The following is a 23113-nucleotide window of genomic DNA, read 5'->3' as shown; positions in this document are numbered from 1 at the left end:
AGAGGCTGAAGTGAGCAGGGCATCTGGGCCTACTATTCCCTGATGTGAGGGTAGGAAGGGATGTTGAGAGCAGTTCCCTTTGGGAGTCAGGCCTCCCCCCAGAAGGAACCACTTTATTGTTTATTGCTGGGATCAGTCTTTATCTGGAGCCCAGCTCAGCTGCCCAGCATCCTGACCTAGGGTCTCTCCATGGCTTCCATTCTGTGCCCCTTTCCCCCTCCAGGCTCCTGCATGTACCCTGGGCTCCACTGCCTTGGGTGTGAGTCTCTTAGGAATTGAGGAGGAATATCAAGGCCAAGAGGCCAGGCTGAGTGCCCACTCCCTCCCCTTTTTGGGAAGGCTTGGGTGCACAGCCTGTAGTGTATGGAGGGTGTGGTAAGCTTCCAGACCCTCCCAAGACTCCCATCTTCTTGTGCTCTGTCCTTCTGTTGTTGCTTTGGCCTTGTAACACTGGTTGAAGCTCTGCCAGGCCCAGGCCTCAGTGCTGCATGCTGGGAAGGGTAGGTTAAGTGGCAGGGCTCTTTATAGAGGGCACCTTCTTGGCCTTCTGAAACTGGTCTTTATGGCCTCCCTGACTTTGAGGGAGGGCCAGTGCTCCTGGTCCTGCCCTATCCACTGAAGAGGCAAAGGGGGCTAGATCTCTGGAAAGCAAACAGAGTTTGGAGGGGTCTGCAGGCTTTGGGGTGTGCTGCTTTCTGGCTGTTCACCCCTTATCTTGATGGGCTTATGAGCTAAGATCTGAGCACTGGGATTGGCTGGGGTAGGTTTTCCAGCAGGTGGACTTCAACAAACGACCCAGCCGCATGAGCTCCAGGCCCATCAGCTTCTCTGTAGTCCTGAAACTATCGAATGTCAACTTGCAGGAAAAAGCATACCTGGTGAGTTGCCCTCTAGGTCTCTGTAGATGGGACTAGGGCTGTGCTGCATTGAGGTCACAGCAGGACCTCAGAGAGCATTGAGGTGGATGGGAGGGTCCTGCCATCCTATGATGTTTGGGTGTGGACCTTCCTGGTTCCCTGGGTTGGAGACCAGTGGATTCATAGTTCCAGCCCCCATGAGCCTGAGTGTGGCTGGGAGGTGTGGACACTTCCTTGTGGCCCCCACCCTGGACCTGGAGCAGACTCATCAGCCTGATTTGGAGGACTCTGAGCATCTGGGCCCCATCCCCTGATGAGCTTGGTCCTTCCCTGCTGCCTCAGGATGGCCTAGTGGAGCAGTTGTATGACCTCATGCTGGAGTACCTGCAGGGCCAGGCCCACAGTTTTGCCTTCCCTGAATTGGCACTGCCTGCTGTCTTACAGGTGTGTACCCAATGGTTGGCTCCCTCCCCAAATCCCCGGGGCATGCTTTATGATGGACTTTGATTATCTTTTAATGGACTCAGTGACCTTTGTACACAGGGACTGAAAGGAGGTGTCTTTGTCCCAGCTTCACAGGGCTAGTAGCAGAGCCTGATCCTTTATGGTCTCCACACAGGCACCGCCTTGTAGCTGGACCCCTTGGACCACAATGTGTGGTACTGGTCTTGGGGGTGTAGGAGATTATCAGTCACTCAGCAGGTTGGGACAGGTCTGGATGGCTCACCAAGGATCCTAGCATCATGTTGGTCCATTGAAAGGCTGTCTAAGCCTTCCAGGGACCAGATCAGCCGCCTGCAGAAGTCTTTACACTGGGGTGGGCTGGTCCCTGACTGATTTCCTATGTGGTCCTGGGGCTGGGGTGGGGGTTTCTCTCTGCTTCTCCCATGAGAGTATGGCTCTCTGTCTGCTGTTCCCTGTCTCAGGCCTGTACCTCTCATGGGGGAGGGTCACTGCTGCTGCTCACAACTGAGCTGCATCTGAGGCCCATCCATACAGGTTGTGTGTGTGTGTGTGTGTGTGTGTGTGTGTGTGCGTGCAAGGCTGCAGTCATATAGTTGTGCACACATGCATAGTCACTTGCTGTTCTTTGGCACTTTGCAGTGGCCTGGGTCCCAGATAGGAGTGCCTGGCAGTCAGGAAGCTTCTGCTGCTGGATTCAAAGGTCTCAGGGATAGGGGACTAGAGTAGGGGTAAACAGGTATTTTCAATAAGTGTTCTTGGATTTATGGTTGCATGGTTTCTCAGTCTGGTTACTGGCCTTTGGCCACAGTACAAAAGCAGCCACAGAAAGCTCATTGCATGTGAGGGAATGAGTGCAGCTGTTGCCAGAAGAGGTTTATTTACAGAGATGGGCAGGCTAGAGAGCAGCCTGATTTCATCTGTGGCCCACTGCCCACTTGTGTGCACTTGGGCTCTGGACCTCCCTGGAGTTGCCATGAGGTTTTGATGGGCCCTGGACTTCCTGTCTGCCTGCTGGGTTGATTGCCCCCCATTTCTGCAGTTCAAGTCCTTCCTCCGGGAGTGCAAGGTGGCCAACTACTGCCAGCAGATGCGCCACTTGTTGGAAAAGGTGCAGGAGAATGCAGAGCACATCCACAGTCACCGCCAGAGGGTCTCTTTTGGTGTCTCTGACCAGCTTGCAGTGGTCAGTAGGGAACTGGTATCTGGAGTGGGGGTGGTGCTGCTTGAGGGCACTTGTCAGGGAATGGCTGGGTTTGAGGTTTTCCCATAGTGGGACATGACTCTGAACTGCCCCACCCCTAGGATGCTTGGGAGAAGCAGGCCCGAGAAGAGGGGACCCCACTCACCAGGTACTATAGCCACTGGCGGAAGCTGAGGGACCGCGAGATACAGCTGGAGATCAGTGGCAAAGAGCGGGTACATCTGGGGTGCCAAGGGAGCGGGTGGGTCAGCTAGATTCAGATCTTGCACATTGGCATGACTTTTAGGACCAGGCAGAGATTTGATGGGGTCTTGGTGGTGGTGTGGGTGGGGCATCGGAGGACTATGGCTGTTTGAGGAGGTGGTGATCCTATGGGGTGGTGTCAGGAGTTGTCACAGCCAGGCATCTCCCAAGGGTAGGGGTCTTGGAGGGAATGGAGTGGCTACACATACTTGTCACACAGGCCAGCCTGTGGACCCCAGGAAGGCAGGTAGAAGAGGCAAGAAGGGCTTTAGCTTTTGACCCTGGGCATGGCTGTGGCTATGAGTTGGGGTGACTTGAGAGACTACTACTTGGAGTAGCATGCCACCAAGGTGCTGGCTGTCCTGGGAGGGATGATACGGATGTGGGAGCAGAAAGGTTGTCAAGTAGCAAGTGGCCAAGCAGGGTGCTCCTGAGGGATGCTGGAGGCTTCTGAGGGAAATAGTGTTGGCCTCTCTGAACCCCCTGCCCATGCCTACCTACTCCTCTGGTTCTGATTATTCCAGCTAGAAAATCTGAACTTCCCAGAGATCAAATGGCAGAAGATAGAGGACAGGTAGGATGAGGACAGGAAGGAATTTAAAGACCTCTTTGACCTGGACAGTACTAAGGATGAGGAGACCACAGACTTTTGGGAGAGAGGTGGGGGCTGCCCCTGCTGAAGCATGTGCTCCTGGAGATGGGGAGGGTGTGGATGGATGTGGGACCTCACAGCCAGAGGGGTCCCCACCTCAGTGTTTTCTGTGCTGATTGCTAAGCATGCCTACTTCTAACTATTCTGTTTGGTCTTCCACCTGCAAGTGGAGAGAAGGGTGGTCCTCTAGCTTGTGGCATACCCTCCTGTGAACCTCTGCTGGTGGTCGCTGGGTGGGGGGGCTCATCATGGACTCTTCTGGGTTCACAGAAACACATGGGTCCCTGAGAACTCGGCAGGGTCTCAGGGCGGAAGAAGATGATAAGGACCACCAGGATGAGGAGGATAGCAGACTCAGAATGTGAGTGGTTCTTGGGGCAAGGGATCTGGTCCTTAATCCCATCTGGCAACAGAGCCATGGGAGGGCAGCCCCAAGCCTGGCCCACTCCTCCCTGGGGTGCCCAGCCAGCTGCTCTGTTCTCATGGGCTCTAGCAGCCAGCTTATAGTGCAGCAATAAATTAATTAATGCTGTGATTAATTAGTGATGATTAACCTCCAAGACTGGCTTCCTCCCGATAAGCAGAATTTATGTAGCCTTTTCTCTCCCTGCAGATGAAGGCCCAGTCACAGAGGCGGAGCTGGACCCTGGTGAGCTGTGGCAGCTGGCCCAGGGGCCCCAGGATGAGCTAGAGGATCTGCAGCTCTCGGAGGAGGACTAAGGGTCTCCTGCAGTACCCCAAAGGCCCTGAGGCCAGTGTCTGTGCAGCAGGAGGGCAGTAGACAGTGGACAGGGCTTTATTGTCACAGCACGACAGACCAGATGAACCAAGAGCTGTGCTGACCTGGGCAGCAAGAGCCAGCCCTATGCAGGAGGCTGGTTCTGCTGCCAGGTCACAGCAGCCTGCTCCACAGAGGTGGCTCCCTGGTTCCTCTACTCCTTTGTCTTTGGTTTGTCTGTGGACCTCTGCATTCACCCCCAGAAAGTTTTTGAAAACTCATTCAGTCCTTTTAAGTCACATTTTTTCCTTTTAAAAATTCTTGGTGTTTCTGCATCCAAATCTGAAAGGGAGAAAGCTGTGGGGGAGGTACCACTGCATCCTGTGCTGGGACTGTGGGCAGCCTGCTGGCCAACTCAACACAGAGACTGGGTGGCATCTGGGGCCCCTGGGAGTATTGCTGCTGTTCCATTCTCTGGTTTGGGTGAGGCTTGGCTAGTGGGTGGGTGGCTCCCCCCATAGGGGGAGTTGGCTGTTGGTGGGGACAGGGGCTGCTCTCTGGAGGTAAGCTCCTATTCAGGAGCCTGCAGGGTTGGCGGCTGCAGAGGCAGAGCCACAGGGAAGCTGGCCATGTAGAAAACTCGGCCCAGGCGCTTGGCCACCTATAAAGAAAAGCCTGGATGGGTGCCTGCCAAGGACATTGGGTGATTTCAAAGAGCCTTTATGCCCTCTGCCCACTGTCCATGCTTACCTGGGCCCGGATCTTGAGGGCGGGCCCCAGCTTCAGCCCCATAGTCGTCAGCAGGTGCTCCTCTGTCAGCAGGGGCAAGGTCTCCCCATCAATTTCTTGTTCTCTGAATACCTAGAACAGGGATAGGGTCAGGCCTATCAGTCCCACACAGCAAAGGTCCAGAGAGCAGCCAGGGAGAGTAAGCAGGCTGTGTAGCTTTCAGGGAGTGGTCAAATGAAGGAATCCCCTTTTGCTTTGGGCAGGGGCTAGCATGAGGCAGGAGCAGGTGGGGCTGAGGGGTGTAGGGAAGGGAGAGGAGGGCAAGTGACAGGCCCGCTGCACACCCAGGTCAGCTCTGCCTCACCAGAGCATACTCCCCACAGCCAGACAAGCCCCCAATGAAGCTGCAGACATCATCCACAGTCCACTTGCTGACGTCCTCAGGGGATGTGGCCACCTCCCCATCAGCAAAGAGTCACCCCATGGTGCCTAGGTGTGAGTGGGTGTCACTAGGGCTTTGTTCCTCCCATCCCATACCCCACTGGTCTGCTGACCTTTGCTTGCCTTAGTTGCTTAGAGACATGCAATCCATGACTTAAGATTTTTCGACTGTGGAGGCCTTGCACCCCCTCCCAGTACAAGACCTCCAAGGGTGGCTGGCCTGGGTCTCCACACCCACCTGTGTGGAAGTACGGGCTGACCGAGTAGGGGAAGCCCAGGGACAGAGGAGGGGGCAGGGTGGAACCTGAAAGAAGCCCCTTTCCCTCAGTGCTGGTCCCTCCTAGGGCTTGACCTGGGGTGGAGCCCCGGCCCCCTGTGGGTGCTATCTCCAGGTCCTCTCCATCTGAGTCCTTGGGGGGCTCTTCTGAGACATCTTGAGCCCAGAGCCCAGATGCTGTTGTCTCCTTGGATTCGCTGGGCCGAACTGAGGCAGAACTAGGGCCCCCCCTTCCGCGGTGCTCTGCCAGCAGGCTCCCGGGGTGAGGTTGGAGGCTCCGGACCAGAGACACCCTGTGAAGGCGAAGCGGCGCGGAGCTATGTTTCAGTACCAGCATGGCCCCGCGCCTCTGCAGCTCCTCTGTTCTGTCTGGGGCACGCAGGGCCGCTTCAGGTGCCAGCAGCTGTGGCCGGTGTGTGTTCTCCAGCTCTTTCTGGCGAAGCAGCTCCGCGGACATCTCTAGCCTAGGCCAGGAGTAGTAGGATCAGCTTGAGGGCTAGTGCCACCCACCTCCCCTCCCGGCTTTGGCCGCACCTACCGGGCCAAGTTCTGTTTACGCAGGAGCTCCTGCTGCAGGGGGAGCATCTCCGCCTGGGCGGGGGGCAGGAAGCTGTACCCTGGGGAAAAGGGACAGACCAGGGCCAAGTGGTCAAATGGTGCTGGCCTGATGAATTGGCCCTCTGCACCACCTTGGTCCATCCTCGACATTAATGGGCGACCTTACAGGACCAGTTTCAATGAGCGTGCCCATAGGACATAAAAGACGTGCACACCTGCCTATTCCTTACCTGGAGTCTGGCACAGAGCCTATGGAACCCCCAAGAAAGGGGGCCTGAAATGGGAGCCCAGGGCGATGTGGGGGGCATTCTGGGGTGACAACAAAGGGGGCGGCTGCGACAGCTCCCTGTGAAAGGCAGGACTGAGGGGCATGCGTGGCTTGCCCGGCCCCCTCCACGCCCCAGATTCCCCTAACCGTCTCCAAGCGCATCCTGGTCGCCGCTAATTGCTGGCCCTGCGGGCGGTCGATGTGCCGCTCGTTATGGCTCTAGGTCGAGCGCTGCCCCCGCTCTCGCCCCCTGGCGGTGCCAATTAATCTCGAAGGAGGCGCTAACCCGGAGGGCCGTGGTGACTGCAGCGGTAATTACCGCGCGGGGCCCTCCTCCCCACCCCCTCCCCGTAGCGGGCCCAGCGCTGCCGGGGGCACGAAGCGTAATTAGCCGCAATCCTGAGGCAGCGGCAGCTGCAGACGCCGAGCTCCGCTGTGGAGGGCAGGGGGTGCGCCAGACTGGAGACGGCCCGCTGCGGGGGGGGGGGGGGGAGGGGGGCATCCCTGAGCGCCTCCCTGTTCTGTACAGGTCGCCCCCTGTCCCCGCCCGCCCGGGAGGCGGTCTCCCCAGACCGCTAGTGTGTCTGAATTGGCGAAGCGGGCTTCCCTCCTCCCCCAGTTCTAGTCCTCTGGCCGACCCCTCCCGACTTACTTTGGGCTGGGTTTCCAGACTTCCAGCCGCTCTGCCTTCTGCTTCCCCAACCTCATCCCCCCCTCACTGTCCCAGGGGCACCTGGATTTTGCTGGATCCCAGTTGCTCAACAAAGAAGAGTGACCCTTCACATTCCTGCCCAGGGTTCTTGGCACCCAGGTACATACTGCCCTGGAAATGTTTTCCTGGGCCTCTACCCAGCTCAGCCAGCTGCAGGAACTTTTTGCCCAACAGACCGTAAACCCAAAGCAGGCAATACCCACATGACTGTGCAGCTGCAATCAGGGAGGAGTAAGTGGGTGGAAGGTGCAGGCTATGGGGCCTGCAGAAGTCAGATACCAAGCCCCAGTACCTCTCTGAGAAGGACCGGGCAACAGCTGGAGCTGGAGCAGTGTTCTCCCGGTGCTGAGCCAGACCCTGCTTCCGGTGCTGACCTGCTGTGGATGAGGGCAGGTGAACTTCCAGGCCACTGGGACTCCTCGAAGCTGCAGCTGCTACCTCCTGCCGGACCCTCAGGAGATCTGGGGGTGGGGGGGTAGGGGATGGGCAACAGCAGCGACCCTGAGGCCCAGCCTTCCCTGGACTTCTCCCCTCATCCTAGTGAGCACAGGACACTGGCCCAGGGGAGCCCAGGAGAAAGGGAACCAGGGGCCCACTTCCACACCATCCCTGCTGTGTGTCAGGCCTGATGTCAGTCACTGGGGCCAGAGGAGCAGCCCCAGGGCAGGGGAGACAGGTTTGCAGGAGGACCTGAAAGGAATGTGAGGTGGGAGGAAAGCCCAGTGTTGGTACGCAAGGCTGTGGAACCTGAGGCTGGAGCCTTGAGGGGAGGGACTGTGCACAGATCCATGAGAGCATAGACCAGGTCCTGGAGGTCACTGTGACAAGTCTAGGAGTGGGTCTCCAGACTCCACCAGGTGACCGTCTCCTAGATGGGAGGCAGGAAACTGAACCTGTACACATGGCCACACCTCCACACCAGCATACACCAACATCCGTTCACATCGGTCATCCAGCAGTGGTTGCATACAGTCAGCATCCAGCAAGACCACACCAGGCCCATGCATACGCATCCTTGCAGGCACACCAGCCACAATCTCTGGACGCGGCGACGTGCAGTGGTTTGATGCACTGTGCTCCTGCCCAGGGCCGGGCCTTCGAGTCCCCACCACCCCCCTTTGCATACCTTTGCCGCTGAGCCACTGCCTCTGTTTATAAATTAATTACCCGAAAAGCGGAGGTGGGTCTGCCCTGGGCTGGGTGCCAGCCCGCAGAGCCTAGCTGGCTCAGCTGCCCGCGTCGATCCCAGCGGGGCCTGCACCCCCGCCCTCCAGCCCGCGGTCACAGCTATTTGCAGCCGGCTCCTAGGCAGCTCCCTGGCGGCCGCAACCACGCTCCCTCCCCCACATAGGCCTGCAGAGCGGGCCCCAGGCAGAGCAGGCAAAGCAATTAAAAGGGAAGATTTTTAAATTATTAACATTTGGTGAATTATTCAGACTCTTGGTGCCTTGTGCAAGGAGAGGAAATCTTGCCCCTTCACAGCACCCCATCCACCTCCTACCATAAAAGCCAAGTTCACCTAGCAGGAGACTAGCCTGTGAGGCTAGAGTGCAGCTGGACAGGTATCTGACTGCTCCCTGGGCTATGACCACAAGGGACAGAGCAGACCCAGTGAGTGGAGAGGGGTAAGAGCCTCATCCCAGCCTCTAGCTGGGCCTCTCTTGGCATCCAGGAGGCCATGGTGGCCAAACACAGCTACCTCTTAGTGGTCCTGTCTTTCTGGAAGGCTTGCCCCCCATGCAGGACAAAGATCTGGCACTATTTGAATGTGACCACAGGTCAGCGTCCACTGACTTAAATTTGTGCACCAACTGCTGTGGGAGTCAGGAGAATGGGCACAGACCACAGGGTCTCCTGGATAGGGGGCAGATAGGCTTACTCAAGCCCCTACCCCTTCCTCTCACCTGGGCTCACCCCTGAGTAAGCTGTGTGCATGCCTGGAGGGGATCCTGAGAATGTGATGAAAAGTGGGGACTTGGAACAAGACCTGGGGCAGCCAGGCCTCATCGCCTACCCACAAAGGGCTGGGGGTCACTGACAGATCCAATCCTGGTCTTGATGTCAGCAGCCAACACCCTCTTCTGGGGTGGAGAGGCAACTGAGAGTGTACACAGGTATGGGGGCAGGTGGGGAGGTCACATACCATGGCTGGGGAGGCCCAGGTGGTAGAGACGCTGTGGTTCCTCGAAGCTGCCAGCCTCACTGAGAGCGGAAACCAGTCGGTGGTAGTGGTCCTCAGGCGCCATGCTGGGTTGCAGCTCTGGCAGCAGCAGAGTCTCTGCGTTGGGGTAGCACATAGGGAGGGGATTTTCCTTGAAATACTACCCAGGCGGAGAGGCAAGTAGGGAAGGCACACCTCACCCTAAGCCTAAGCCTAAGAACTTCCACCCCTGCTACGAAACCCAAGTCCCTCCTCTGTGCACACCTGCCCCTTTTGGAAGGTCTAACAACACTTCCAAGCACTCAGTTACTGCTTCCTCCTCCAGTGACCTGTCCCTCCTCCCTGGGTTGGGCTCCCACCTCGAGGGTACTCAGACTCACACTCGATTCGCTTCGGGCCTTCTTCTCTGAAGAGCAGTCACTGGTGACGTTCGGGGAGCAGCCCAGTCTCTTGCCTCGCAAGCCACCTGCAGAGGGTGGAGTGAGCCACACCCAGTCTCAGGGACTGGAGGAGGAGGCAGGGAAGACCAGGTGGGGAAGACCCACCCCTGCCCCAGCTCAGTCTAGTGAGCCCCAGTCCCCTCCACTCAGGAGCATCCTGGGTGCTGGTGGGCAAGGCCTTGCCAGCCCTGGGTCCCAGGCTTCCACCTGGTGAGCCCAGCTGGCTGGAGGATATCATGACAGGTATGGAGCAAGGCAAGGAAACAGGGCAGCCCTGACCCTGGGCCCCAGGCTGCATTTGAATAGAAGTGATGGGTGTGACACGTGACTGTGACTGTGTCCCCAAGGGCCTCTGGCTGCCCCTAACCAGCCAGTCCATTCCCATGTGTGCTCATGAGCCCACCTCAGCTTCTCCTGGAGAACAGAACTACCTTCCCTTTCTGAGAAGGGCTGGGGTGGGCTGTGCAGGTGCTGGGGAAGAGAGTCAGTCAGGAAGGCACATGTCACTCCCCACACCAGGGGTGTGCTCAGGGGAGCCCTCCTCTCTGCACCAAAAGCCCAGACCCTCCTCTTTCCTGCACTCAGCCTTGGCAAGCACATACCTGCCCAGCCAGGCTCTGCGCTCCAAGGGTCACCCCTGGACAGCTGACCTGCCCTACACAGACCCTAGGTGCCTGGCTCCTGGTCTGCCTATTCCTATACTATCCCCTCTAGAGATCACATCTCCACATCAAAAGCTGCACACAGGGCTGGGGATGTAGCTCAGTTGGTAGAGTGCTTGCCTCACATGTAAGAAGCCCTGGGTTCCATCCCCAGTACCATAAAAATGAAATGAAAATAAAAGCCACACACATCTATAGGTCCCTCTCCAAACCTGTCCCTGCACCCCCAAGCTCTGCTTCCTCCTGAGGACCCTGACATCAGGGGGCTCTGCTGATAGCAGGTCATCATCCTGGCCTCTAGGTCAGACCCTATTGCCTCTGAAGACCCAGGGTGGCGGGGATGAGGGCTGCTCCTTGTGTAACTCAAGCCTTTCATGACACCTTGGTACTTGGGGGTCCCCAACCTGTGCCCCCAGGAAGCCCTGCTGTCAGCTCAGGAGCCTAATTCCTTTTCCTTATTCCTTTAATCTGTCGTTTTTATCAGGCTAGGGAAGTGCGGCGGCAGCCAGAGCACTGATCAATCTCCACATTACAGCTGACAGAATGATGCTAATAACTTATTGATCTCAGCCACCTCACTGCCACTGGTTTAGCTGGCTGGCCCCAGGCCCTGCCCCAAAGACAGGGGGCAGTCCCCACTGCCTGCATGAGGGGTCAGGTTAGACAGACCCTGTAGGACAGATGGAGGGCACTCAGGTGCACATGGGCATCACGAGCTGCGTGTCAGAGTCCAGCAAGCAGGAGGGCACCCCGAGCGCACCAGGCAGGGAGTGGGTCTTGCAGCCTCTCTCCACACCTGCTGCCCATCTCCTGCTCCCTGTACATGCTCAGGGGTCAGCAAGGGTAACCTCTGCAGTCTGTTCCCTGTTTCAACAGTGGCAACTCCCGCCTCCTTGCTGGGCTTCTCTGCTCCTGGGGAGCTTGAGAGTCACAGCTTGGGGGAGGTGATACTGGGGTTGGAGTGCCCCGCAGTGAGACCCAGCCTTGTAGCTGCCTTGAGGAGACTGCATAAGCTCAGAGTCACACCTGATGTAGGCAGTGACAGGAGGCAGACACACGTACCAGGGGTGGACCTTAAAGTCACAAGACCTGCGCTGAGCTCCTCAGTCCTCTGGGATCCTTCCTGTCCAGAGCCCAGGAAGCTGTGGCTCGAAGGACACCCCCTTGGGCCACAGGAAGGAAGTAGACATGGTGACAGGTAAAGACCACTTCAGGGCCCAGAGGAATCCCACGGGGAGCTGCAGACCTGGCAGGTGCACGCGCGCGCGCACACACACACACACACACACACACACACAGCATCCTGGCTGCTATGCACAGCATGTGACCTGCACTCACTGTAGAGTGTGGAGGGCTACCTGGCAGGGTGAGCAAGCCCTGCAGGAGACACACAGGGCACATGCAGGTCTGTGTACCTGAGGAGGTTGTACATAGGCAGGAGAGGGCCTGCTGCCTCAGAACATCTCAATCACTGAGGGGCTCCCTCGGCTCCGCCCGATCGATGGGGCAATTAGATTTTATCAGCCACCTCCAAAGCAGCTCCAGAAGCAACCCCCACCCCCATCCACAAGGGCCTTCTGGGCTCATGGGGGCTCTGTTGGGAGTGTCCAGGGTGGTGGGTGATGCCCACCCTGCTTTCCCAGAGCAGTAGCCATTGTCAGAAACAACCCTGTCCAGGGTCCATGTGACAAGGCCCCTGAGGTCAAGTTGTGCCCACTCTCAGCGGTGGCATCTTGCAACCCCTCATGACCTGCTCCATGGGAGACTGCCTGGGTCCCCAAGCTGCTCTCTCCCTCTGAGTTCCTGTTGCCTCCAGGAACCAGATCTCCTTGGTGGCCCTGGAAGCTCCTGGGCCAGCACCCTCTTGGCCTACCTGAAGCGGTTCAGGCTGCAGGGGATGGGCCCTTTCCCTCCCAGGACCCCTGAGAAGCAGGACCAGGCCGACATGCCCTGTGGGTTTGGTGGGAGGTGGGCATTGGTGGGAGGTGAGCTCTGGAAGGTCTTTGCCTGTGCCTGTCTTGTGAGGAGGGGGTGGTCGGCCTCGAAACTCCAAGCCCACCCCAGCAGTAGCCACGCTGGAGCTGCCCTGGGCCGCCAGTCTGCCTAACTGGCTGGGATTAACACAATTACCATCACATGGAGCCCCAGGGGACAGCCGGCCTCACACATCCCGCCTCCTCTGCTGGCCTCCCTGGCTGCCCGCCAAGGCTTCCAGAGCTGCTGAACAGACACAGGGAGGGTGGCTGTCCCTAGGCAGAGCTGCTGTGGCCCTGGCAGCCCCATCATCGCCCTCAGGACACAGGGGCCTCCTCACCTGTGGGTCCCAAGCCAACCTCCACACTGCCTCTCTGGAATTCACAGCGGCTCTGGTGCTCGGGCATAATGAGGTGGCGGCTTCAGTGCACACTGGATATGAGTGTGGGAAGGTCACTGTCCTGGCTGCAGCAGAGCAAGACAGAGGATGGAGCCATGAGCCTTGGCAGTGCAACCTGATGAGCATGAGTACAAGGGTGCTTGGGGCTGAGGACAGTGTGCACTGAGCATGGTGATGTGTGCGCTTACCTCTGTGAGCTTGGGATGCCACAACTACGCACACTCAGCAGGCAGGCCAAGAGAAAGCAGAGACGGTGGCACCTGGACCCCACTCCAGCACCCAGCTGGTCTGTGCAGAGCCAGAGCAGCCCCTCCCACCTTCCTCTCTCCAGAGAGGCAGTGCTGTGCTCTGCTCCCTGCCTCAGAGGGAGGACAGGACGGCCTTCTGTCTCACAGGACAGACATATAGAGGGCACACTGTCACCCATGTGCTGCCAGCTCTGAAGCAAGCACCTGGCACATGCCACTTTGGTTAAAACTTGCAACACCCTCTTGGGGCCCTCATTTCTCCAAATCAGGAAACTGAGGTTCAGACCAAAGTACTGTAGATAAAAAGATCTGCCCTGGCAGGCTCAGGACACCTGTGATCCCCAGGGTGCACCCAGGCCTGGCCTTGGAATCACCCTGCATGTGATTCTTTGTCCCTTCTCCCTCCTGCTGAGCCCTCACCCACAGCCCCAGAGAGAAGAGGGAGGAGAAAGTGGGGCACCCTGGGGTTATGTGAGCAACCCCATCATCAACAGAGAAGGAGGGGACAGGAAGTCAAGGCCAGCCAGAGCAGGGGCAGGGAAGCCCAGTGCCCCCAGCAGTGCCCTCCCGGCCCACCTGTGGTGGAGCAGCCTCTTCAGCAGCACTGACACTAGCAGAGCCTCCTCACAGTGACCTAGGAACCGACCCTGAACCTTATTAAATAGCCCCCAGCCCCCAGCCTGGGCCGGCAGGAGCCAGGCTAATCCAGGGCCAGGCCCTAAGCAGATCAGTTTCAGCACCAGATACCCCGGGGCGGCCCCAGAGCCCCTAAGAGACCCAGATGTAGGTTCTCCCCCACCCCATGAAGGCGGGAGGCAGGTGGGGAGTAAGTACTTTATGGGATTATTCTCACGAGGCTCATCCCCCATCATCCTCACTGATGTGGGATGTTGGACAGAACTGCTGTCCTCAGCATGGGGAAGGGGCCTGGGCTGGCCGGGTACAGGGCTGCAGCTGCCATGGAGCTGCTCCCCACAGTGCACTGGACACTTCCTGCTTCCAGGGACTGGAGAGGTGAGCACAGTAATTTCCTGTGAGCCCTGGCCTGGACCCCCAGCAGCACCTGCATCTGGGACCAGCCTCAATGACAGCGATCGGCTCAGTATCACTTGGGGGTTACCCGGGCTCTCGAGGTGCAGGCCGATGGGGGCCACCCTTGGCTAGACAGGACCTGCCCTTGCATTCCACACCCGAGTCCCTGCCTTGGGGGTTCATTCCTCAGGTCCCAAGATGGGCCAGTCCTGAAAACCTGTTCTGGTCACTTAGTTACTCACTGAACAAATTATGCTGGGTTCATTTAAAAAAAATGCCAAGAGACTCACACCCAGGCTGTAGAGGTGAGAGCTCTGCACCTGTCTTCACAGTGTGGGGCCACTACACACAGGCAAGGCCTCAGCAGGCTGCTGTGGCACGTGGGGAGGAGACTGGGGCAGGGTCAGGAAGGCTGCAGGGAGGGTTGTGAGGAGGCCAGGAGAAGGGTGAGACCCGACTCCCCCCTGAGGGCCTCCCCACCCCAACTCTCTCACATAGCCTTCACCAGCTGGGGGCCCTAGAGGGTCAGGGACCTAGAAGGCCCTTCTTGCCAGCCAGGCTGCAGGGGCATCACAGGGCAGAGGGGCCCTGGGCCTTTGCTTGCAGCCAGCAGCAGGCATCCCCAGCAGGACTGGTCAGAAGGACGAAGAGGACAGACAGATGCAAGAGGCAGACAGACCAGTGAAGAGTGACTGACAATGGGGATGGACAGACAGTCGGGATGGGACAAACACAGTTGGTGACCCAGTGTGAGGCAGCTGGCGGTCCACAGCCCTCCTTGTCCAGACACTGGGGGCTGTTAGCAGACGGGATATGATGGGCTGTTAGTCCTCTGGGGTGTGCTCTTCTCCAGAACTGTAACCTTCCCTTCAATGAAATCCAGAAAGTCATCCTTGCCCCTCTGGATCCTCTGTGGGACCAGGGTCTCCACTAATGCAGGCCTGCTTCTTCCCAGGCACAGCCAGGCTGCAGCAGCCAGTACTGGTAAGAATTCAGCATGGGACTCCTGGGGCCTCCCCGCACCCCAAGGCCAGGTGTACCGCAAGGAGGTGCAGGTCCGGAGGGGAGGCACAGCCATTGGGTTTCCCTGCAGGCCTTGCTGGCAAATTTATCCTGTAGCGTCCAGAGTAAAAGGCTCATAAAATGTCATCAATGTTCATGAGGGTTCATAAAAATGATCCGTTGAGCTGGCAACTCCAAAATGAGGTGGAAATAAGTTTAAAGATGTTTTTATTGTAATTCGGCTCCAGGATCCAGACATTCTTGAAGACATAAATAATGACACCTCTGGCAGAGATCCAGGACAAGCTGCCTTCCTGCAGCTGGGCCTGGGAGGCCAGGCACCCACAGCTTGAGTCCCAAGAGGCTTTCCCTGCCCTTGGTGCCCACTGCTCCCCATCAGGCCTTCCTGTGGTGCTCCCCTCGAAGCCCTGAGGAAAAACTTGGCCCCAATAACCAGAAACCAGCCCCTGCCCCTTGGGAGCAGGAACTAGGTCCCTGACACCTGACCTCCTCCTGGCTTTTTTTTTTATCCTCTATGTCTTGGATTCACAGGCCCCAGCCTGTTTCCATAACCCAAATCCATGTGAGGAAACCCCAACCTTCCAGGGTCCCCAGAAGGATCTTTCCAAAACACAGACCTGATCACTCCCTGCTCAGGAACTTTCTGTGGCTGGCTCAGGTTGGAGAACAAAGCCCAACTGGTCCAGCGGCTAAGGTGCAGACCTTTTAGCATCCCACTGAGCCAGACCTGCCATGTTCCCATTCTCCTCCCTTCCATCCCATCCTTCATCCCTCCACAGCTTTGCAGACCACCTTTTCCCAGTGAACTCCTATGCATCCTTCAAGAACCTGCTCACACATCACCATTCTCCCTCCTGGTGGGTCTCTGGGAGGGTGAGAGGTGAAAATCACAGCCTCATCTTAGAGCTGTTGGGCTCCAATGGACAGTCCAGTGGTGAGGTTCATAGCATGCTTTGTCTCCACGGGTGGGCTGTCTAGGACCCTGCCCATGCTGTTGAGGCCTGGCACAAGTCTGCACTTGGCTGAAATGGGCCTCCTGATCTCAGTTGGGCACCATGCCACCTACCTTCCAGGCCAGGTAAGGACACACATCCAAACCAGCCTGTCAACCGCATGGCCCACACTGGCTCACACTGACTGGGACAGAGGACAAGACAAAAGACCATGGGTAGAGGAGGGAAGCAGGGTGGGTGGGACCCAGGAGAAATGGCAACAGCTGCCCCTGCCCAAGCCAGGCTCCTACCTGCAAGATGTCTCTCGGAAGGAGATGTTCACATCCCAGTGGGTGTGGACTCTACTGGGAGAGAAAAGAGGGTCAGTGGCTCCATTACTGGCACAGAGACAGCAGCGGGGTGTGGGCCTGACTCTTAACATCCCACCAGCCAGAAGCCAGGGCAGTCATGAGGGTGGCACCTCATGCCCAGTTCAACCTGGTGGCAGCTTCCACTGAACAAACCCAGGGCTTGAGATGCTCTGGCCTCCCAGAGATGAGGACGAGGAGCAGGCTGAACAGCCCCGGGCAACACCAGGCACCACAGCCCCCACCATCCTTACTCACAGACACCCCACCCCTAGGTGCTGGCAGGACGAGGCCCATATCAGGAAACAAATTTCTGGGAGGTTGTGGGTGTCAGCCCAGGTGGGTACCGGACCTTGGGTCTCTCTGCTGGCCAACCTCTACCCAGAAGTGACCATGGCATGGCTGAGGCAGAACAAGGTGCCAGGGCGCCAGTTCAGGAGAGAGGACAGCCTCTGCCTGCACCCCCGCCCCACAGCAGCATTCCAGAAGACCCCTGGTCTTCGTGCCCCCTTCCATAGGAGCCTGAGCCTCCCCGCCCAGATCTGGAGTAAGTACTTTCTCTTCATGATTCGGACATGCAGATCATCCTCCTGCTTCAAGCCTGGCTGCCGTCCACAGGCTGGGCCACCTCCATCACTGTCACCATCACTGGCAGAAAAGCTGGGGTTCTGTTCCTTTTTCAGGGAGCGTGCAGGGGGCAGGGCCACTGTCCTTTTGTCCGCCAGCCGCCCCCGGTTCTGGGCAGGAGGAGGAGAACGTTAAGGCTGAGCTAGACATCAGCCTCCTGGGCCTGGGCCAAGGCCCAGGGGCCTCATTGCTGTAGGCACAGCCTGTGAGGACAGCAGAGTGTGGGCTGTTCTGCCTGCCCAGCCTGAGTGTGGGTACCCACCCTGTGGCAGGGAGCCCTGGGGATGCCTAAGCTATGACCTTCAGCTCCTTCCCTGTGTCCCCAGAGTCTTCTGGGATTGTGCATACAGCCTGGGGCAGGGATCATGGGGCTGGTCCTGGTGGGTGTGCAGTCAGGGAGCAGGTCCCTCTCAACGTGTCTGGCTGACATCCCATCTCCTCTGTCAGTCCTGAAAACTTACAGCAATATCAACAAGCAAAGTCACTTTTCTTTTTCTTTTGCAGTGCTGGTGAAACTAGGGCCTCACAAAACACTCTGCCACTGAGCGGCAGCCCCAGCCCCTCTTTGCTATTTTGTTAGCACCATGAAGAGCCCAGCTCAGGGGAAGTCTGTCTGAGACTGCTGGTCCCATGCAATCTGCAGGCCTGGGAGCCACAGGCTGCCCGAGAGCACTGACAGCCCTGACCCTTTGTTCCCCAGCCCTGATGGTTCATTTCTCTCCTCAGTGTCCCCCCTGCACCATGTGTAAGTGTGTGGTGCTGTGTATGCTCAAGCTTGGAGCTCTGCACCCAGCTCACACATTTCTGCACAGAGCGTTGGACATGAGTGTGTGGCCCCAGTCCTGGCATTTCTCTACCCTTCCTGGCTCCAGGTCCTGATGCCCCAGGGAAAAGAAAAAAAGTCATTGGTTATTTTCCAGTGTACAGAGGTTTTTTCTTACTTGGTTAAGAGGCTGCTGGCTCAGAGGCTACATGGGCTTTCAGAGTATCTACTTTCCTCTCCTGTTCAGTCCTCCCATTGCCAGAAAGAGTTGATCCTCACCACACCCATGAGCTTAGTGAGGAAGGGGTCAAGGAGGGTCCCTGCCCCAGGTCATCCAGGATCCTGAGGTGGGCTGCTGCATGGAGTCCTGTCCTTGCAAGGACGCTTCTCTTCAGATTCAGCACCACATCATCTCCGGACGCCTGGCTCTGCCCAGCTCAGTGCTCCCTCCCCCAGCTCTGGGAGCCACAGTATCCCCCACACCTGCCCTCACACATCTGCTGGGGTCTGCCCAGGATACCCTGATTCCCTCTGTAACATGGTGAGTGAAATAGACCCAGCAATATAAGGGCACATGGCATGGGGCCAATGGGTTTTCAGGGCCAGCCCACAGGATGACAGGGTCCAGTGACAGCAGAGCGCAGGGAGACGGCAGTGGTAAGTGCCCACCTATGTCTCGGCCTCTGTCAATCCATAGGTTTGGTATCATTTTCAACACCCCTTGGCCCATGGCTCTGCCTTGTCCAGCCTGCCAAAGCCCAGTGCCAGGCATCTGGAGATGAGCTCTGCCCTTCTCCTCAGTCACCTTTCAGCCTTAGGTGAAATACTCTCATGAAAAGAAAAGGGGTATTTTCTCAAAGCCACCTGCTTCCCCTCTTTTGTGGCAGAAATACTCCCATCCAAACAGAAAGTAGAACCCAGACTAGGAGTAAACATCTCTCTGCCTCTCACCTGTGGGAAGAGAAGAGGGGGACACAGAGTCTATAAGACTGCTACTTGGAAGGGGGCCAGGACCGGCTGGCTGGGAAGGAGCCCAGGCTATATGCCAGTCTTAGCCACATGAGGCACAGAGCTGGGCACAGGATCTTCCAGTCCCTGGTATGCGCTGAAAGCACCCTGGAAGGTTAGGTCTGGGGTGGCTCTTGGGGGTAACTCTATGGGGGAGCATGCTGAGAACCCAGATGGCCACTCTAACCCTGCCCAAGGATGGGGAACACATGCCCCCCCATACATCAGAGACTTAGCTCCCCACTGCTCAACAGATTTGAGAAGCTGGCTCCTAACCAATAATTGACCCCTTCTGAAATGGTGAGAGTGGGTTCCAGCATGCACAGTCACATGCACACCATGTTCTACCCCTGGAGTATCTGTGACCATGAAGTGCACACACCTTTGAAACTGGCCACAAGGGTGGGTAGAGACAGCCTCTGTGCACCAATAGGTTGGGGCTAGAAAGGGGATCCATGGAGATACCTCCAAGGAAGCGGCCAGGCACAGAGAGGCCGGCAGGCCCAGGTCTGAAGTGCCCTTCACTCAGGGCAGGAACCAGGGAGCTTCAGAAAGGCAGCAGCTCCATCCCTCTCTGAGCTTCAGATTGCCACTTGAGGTGATGGCAGATGTTGAGCTCAGGTCACCCTCTGCCCCTCTCTTGTGGCAGGCCTCAGGGGTGGCAGGTTGGAAACTGTGGGGCACTCCCATCCAAACAGGAAAGAGAACCCAGACTAGTCTGAGGTGGGCACCCAGAGGATCCCGTCCAGTTCCAGCTGCCTGAAGGGGTGCCACGATGGAGAGGGACTTCAATCTTTTGCCCAGTAGGTATGTGACAGCAAGCAAAAGGTGTTTCTGCACACCTGCTTGGGGAGCTCTTGTACAGGTGCCCTGTGCTCCTGTAGACTCAAGTGTGTAGGGCGGGCGGCTTGAGGCTGTGACTGTGACAGACCAGGTGTGGGCTGGGCCTGTGGCTCTCCTTCCCCTGCCAGCATCCATGTGTCCAAGATTTCCCAGCCTGCTCAGCGTGCATCCTGCAGAGCCCACGGGGAAGCCAGGATACCCCACCACCCGGTCAAAGGGAATAAACCCAAGGTGGCAGCCTGGGCCCTCCAGGACCACTGGTACCTCCACCCCTCCTGCTCCTTCCTGTAAGAGGGGACTGCTGGGTGGACCTAGGAACAGCAGCCTCCACCCCCCATGTCCCTAGAGGTACCCCACTAGGGGAGCTTCCTCTCTAGAGGCAATTTCCTTTTCAGATCAACCCTCTACTCCTCACTGCCTGGAGTCTCATACCTGCTCCCCAGGCCAGTGGGGAGGCCAGAGATTGTCTATCCTAGGTGGGGTTCTTGCTCTCTGGACACCTACAGGCAAAGACCCTGCCCCAGCCAGGCTCCATGTCATGGACCCTCCGAGGTCCATACCCTTGCAGGGCAGCACTTCAACATTAGGAGCACCAAGACACACACCACTCAGGCTCAAGCCTGGGGATAACCCAGATGTGCAACCTGGCCAGCTAACACTGTTACACCTCAAAAGAGTCCTGCCCCAGCACCCAGCACCTCTCTCTGCTGAGCCAGATGACTTGGTGATCTCCAGACCTGGGACAGGGAAGTCCCCAGGCCCAATGAATGACAATAACAGTGGGAAGACCCTGGAACCTGGAAGGCTGGAGAAGTAGCTCCAAGACACCCATGAGGGAGGCTGCTCAAGAACAGGCAGGACCCGCCCTTCATCCAAACAGGAGAGGATCCTGTGACCCAGGATTCCCACCCATTCCCAGGGATGGTCTGGAACAGCACAAAGCAACCCCACCCACCCCATCTGCCCTGGGAGGATTCCCTCCAGCCTGCCCAGAGTGCTGAAGTTAGGACTCCCAATCTTAGAAATCACCAGGCTCTCAGGGGAGTCCAGACACCCCAACCCAGCTTATTCCCAGGTCTCACCACAGGCGAGGATATTCGACAGCCCAGGAAGTCGAAGATTGGAGGATGCACCTGCAGAATTCCCTTGGACATAAGCGTCTTCAGACTTTTTCCTGTGAGGAGAGCCGAGCACAGCTGGTGAGGGGCAGTCAGGGCATAGATGGATCCTCTGGGGCTCCGTCACCCACAAAGCCAGTCCCCACTCCCGGAAGGTGTATGCAAGGCACACCAACCTTCCAAACCCACTGTTGTCCAACTTCGGAGCCTGCTGCCCGCCCCACCCTCTCAGAGGAGAAGGGGATCTGCTGGGCTCTGAAACTCAAATCCTGGGCGAGGCCCTCCCCTGGTGGAGGGCGGCTTCCTCTCAGCCCTGGCGCCCCTCCTCCTGCCCCACCCTCTCTTAGCCAGTCTAGCCCGAACTGTGGCCGGGCAGTGGAAGGCTGAGCTGGGGAATTGGTGAGCGGAGGCGCAGTTGCGACCCAGGCCTGCGTCAGTCCCCAACGCAGGAAAGGGCAGCCACTGCGCAGCCTGAACTCCTAAACCAAACGCTACCGGGTCCCAAACTTCCCAAGACCCTCGCCAGAGGTTCACCGCGCTTATCAGGTGCCCCCGATCCGGCCTCCAAAGGTGTATTGTTGCACCTTTGGAGTCACCATCCAAACGGGCTGCTCCAGGTCTCGCTGACACTGTTCCAGCTCCGCACGCCCACGCCCCGCCCCCCTCCCGCGGCCCCACGTACCTGTTCAGCCCCAACTAGTGTGCACTCACACCCCGGCAGCACGTGCTCTGGAGCTGCAGCGCACTCTCTGGGCCAAAACCAAGTCTCCCCAGTGGCAGAGCGAAGGGCTCGGACCCGCGGGTCCCCAGTAGCGAAGGAGAGGGACAGCGGCTTGCGCCCCCTCGTCGGCCGCACCTGTGTGGCGGATGCTGCGCTTCCAGTCCTTGGCCGTCTGGCGGCCGCTGACGAACTGGAACTCCTTGGGCATGAGCCACTCGCTGCGGTGGCGGATGGACGGGCCTTTGCTGCCCTGGCAGAGTTTCCGTACGTTGAGCAGAGCACGGTTGGCGCCACACTCCACCTCGATGCAGGGCTCACCGTTGTCCAGCAGCGGCTGGAAGTCCGCGGCCGCTGGGGCCAAGAGGAGCTCAAGGGCCAGTAGGTCTCTGGGCAGGTGGAGGTTCGGCGTGGCCTCGTGCAGGCTAAGGTAGGCGCGCGAGGGCCGGAGTGGTGGAGCCAACAGTTCTTCATAGCCTGCAGCAGAGGCCGGCAGCGAGGCAGCCGGGGGGGCAGAGCTGCTGCGGCGGGCAGCGGGGCCAAGTAGCCCGGCAGCGGAGGCAGAGGCAGCGCGGCCAGGGTCAGGTGGAAGGTGGCCAGGGCCAGGGCCAGGTCCTCGCGGCCCGGGAGCTCCTTTTTGACCGCCGGCATGTAGCCCGGGTGGCCCAGCAGCCGGCTCTCGGTCGCCGGCGCAACTTATTTTGGCCCTGGCTGGAGTTGCGTCTCCGCCGGCCCTGAAGGCGCCTGGCCACGCTTCCACCCCGCCCGCTACTGCGCCCTGGCACCCGAAGCCGCCGCCGCTGCAGCAGGGCCGCCCCTTCCTGCTACCCGGCCTACTGCAGGGGTCTCGGCGGACCCAGACATGGTGTGGCCGGAGCTGCTACTGATCACAGACCGACGGGTAAGAAGGCTGCAAAAGCCAAAGCCCCACCTCCAAACCCGCGAGGCCCCGCCCGCCCTCCACTAGGCGCCACACCGTCGCTGCTCCAGGTTCCCCCGCGCTGGGCCCTCCGCCGCTGGGCTGAGGCCGGAGCCGCCTCTTCCGCCGCCGGCAGGGGGAGGAGGGTCATAAATAACCCTCGGGCAGCAGTGCAGACGGTGACCTGAGACGTCCTGGGGGAGTGAAGGGACGGCCGTCAGCACTTCTGCCCCCAACCCCACTGCGCCAGACTTGACCCATCCTGGAGTGCCTGCCTCTTAAAGCCCCCCTTTTATCCATTCTTTCATCAGTCAATCAACCATTTATTGAGCGCCAGATGTGGTGTAACCCCAGGAAGAGACTACCCAGAGAAGGGGTTGTGGGAAGAGAGATGCAGAGGAAGAGTGAGAGCACAGGTGTAGAGTCCAAGGAAGTGCGGGTTCCCAGAGTCCTGGCCTGCCTCCCGGCTTCTCTGCCTGAGCTCACCAGCTTCTTCAATGAGGCGGGTGCTGCATGGGAGCGCACCCAGACCCACCAAGAACAGGGGGACATGCAGGGACTGAGCTTATGGCCCACAGGTGTGGCTGACACTGAGCTATGAGGAAGCACACCTGTGTACACAGCTGCCCAGCCACCCACAAATGCATGCATGCTCAAAGACATACAAAGAGCAACCACAGGTGTGTCACACCCATGACTTTCTGTGTGCCAGCACAGTAGTTGCTGAGCCTGAATGCATCGGACAGGTTCATGGAG

At 58.4% G+C, this 23113-nt stretch overlaps 1 pseudogene; it reads right to left on the bottom strand.

Annotated features, from left to right (window-relative positions):
- Window positions 1-4163: 4163 nt before the first annotated feature.
- LOC144252772 (sterile alpha motif domain-containing protein 11-like) lies at window positions 4164-22089 on the bottom strand (annotated as a pseudogene).
- Window positions 22090-23113: the final 1024 nt, after the last annotated feature.

This window comes from Urocitellus parryii, unplaced genomic scaffold (assembly GCF_045843805.1).
Source record: "Urocitellus parryii isolate mUroPar1 unplaced genomic scaffold, mUroPar1.hap1 Scaffold_59, whole genome shotgun sequence".
NCBI classification, from domain to species: domain Eukaryota; kingdom Metazoa; phylum Chordata; class Mammalia; order Rodentia; family Sciuridae; genus Urocitellus; species Urocitellus parryii.
This window is presented reverse-complemented; position numbering and strand designations above follow the sequence as displayed.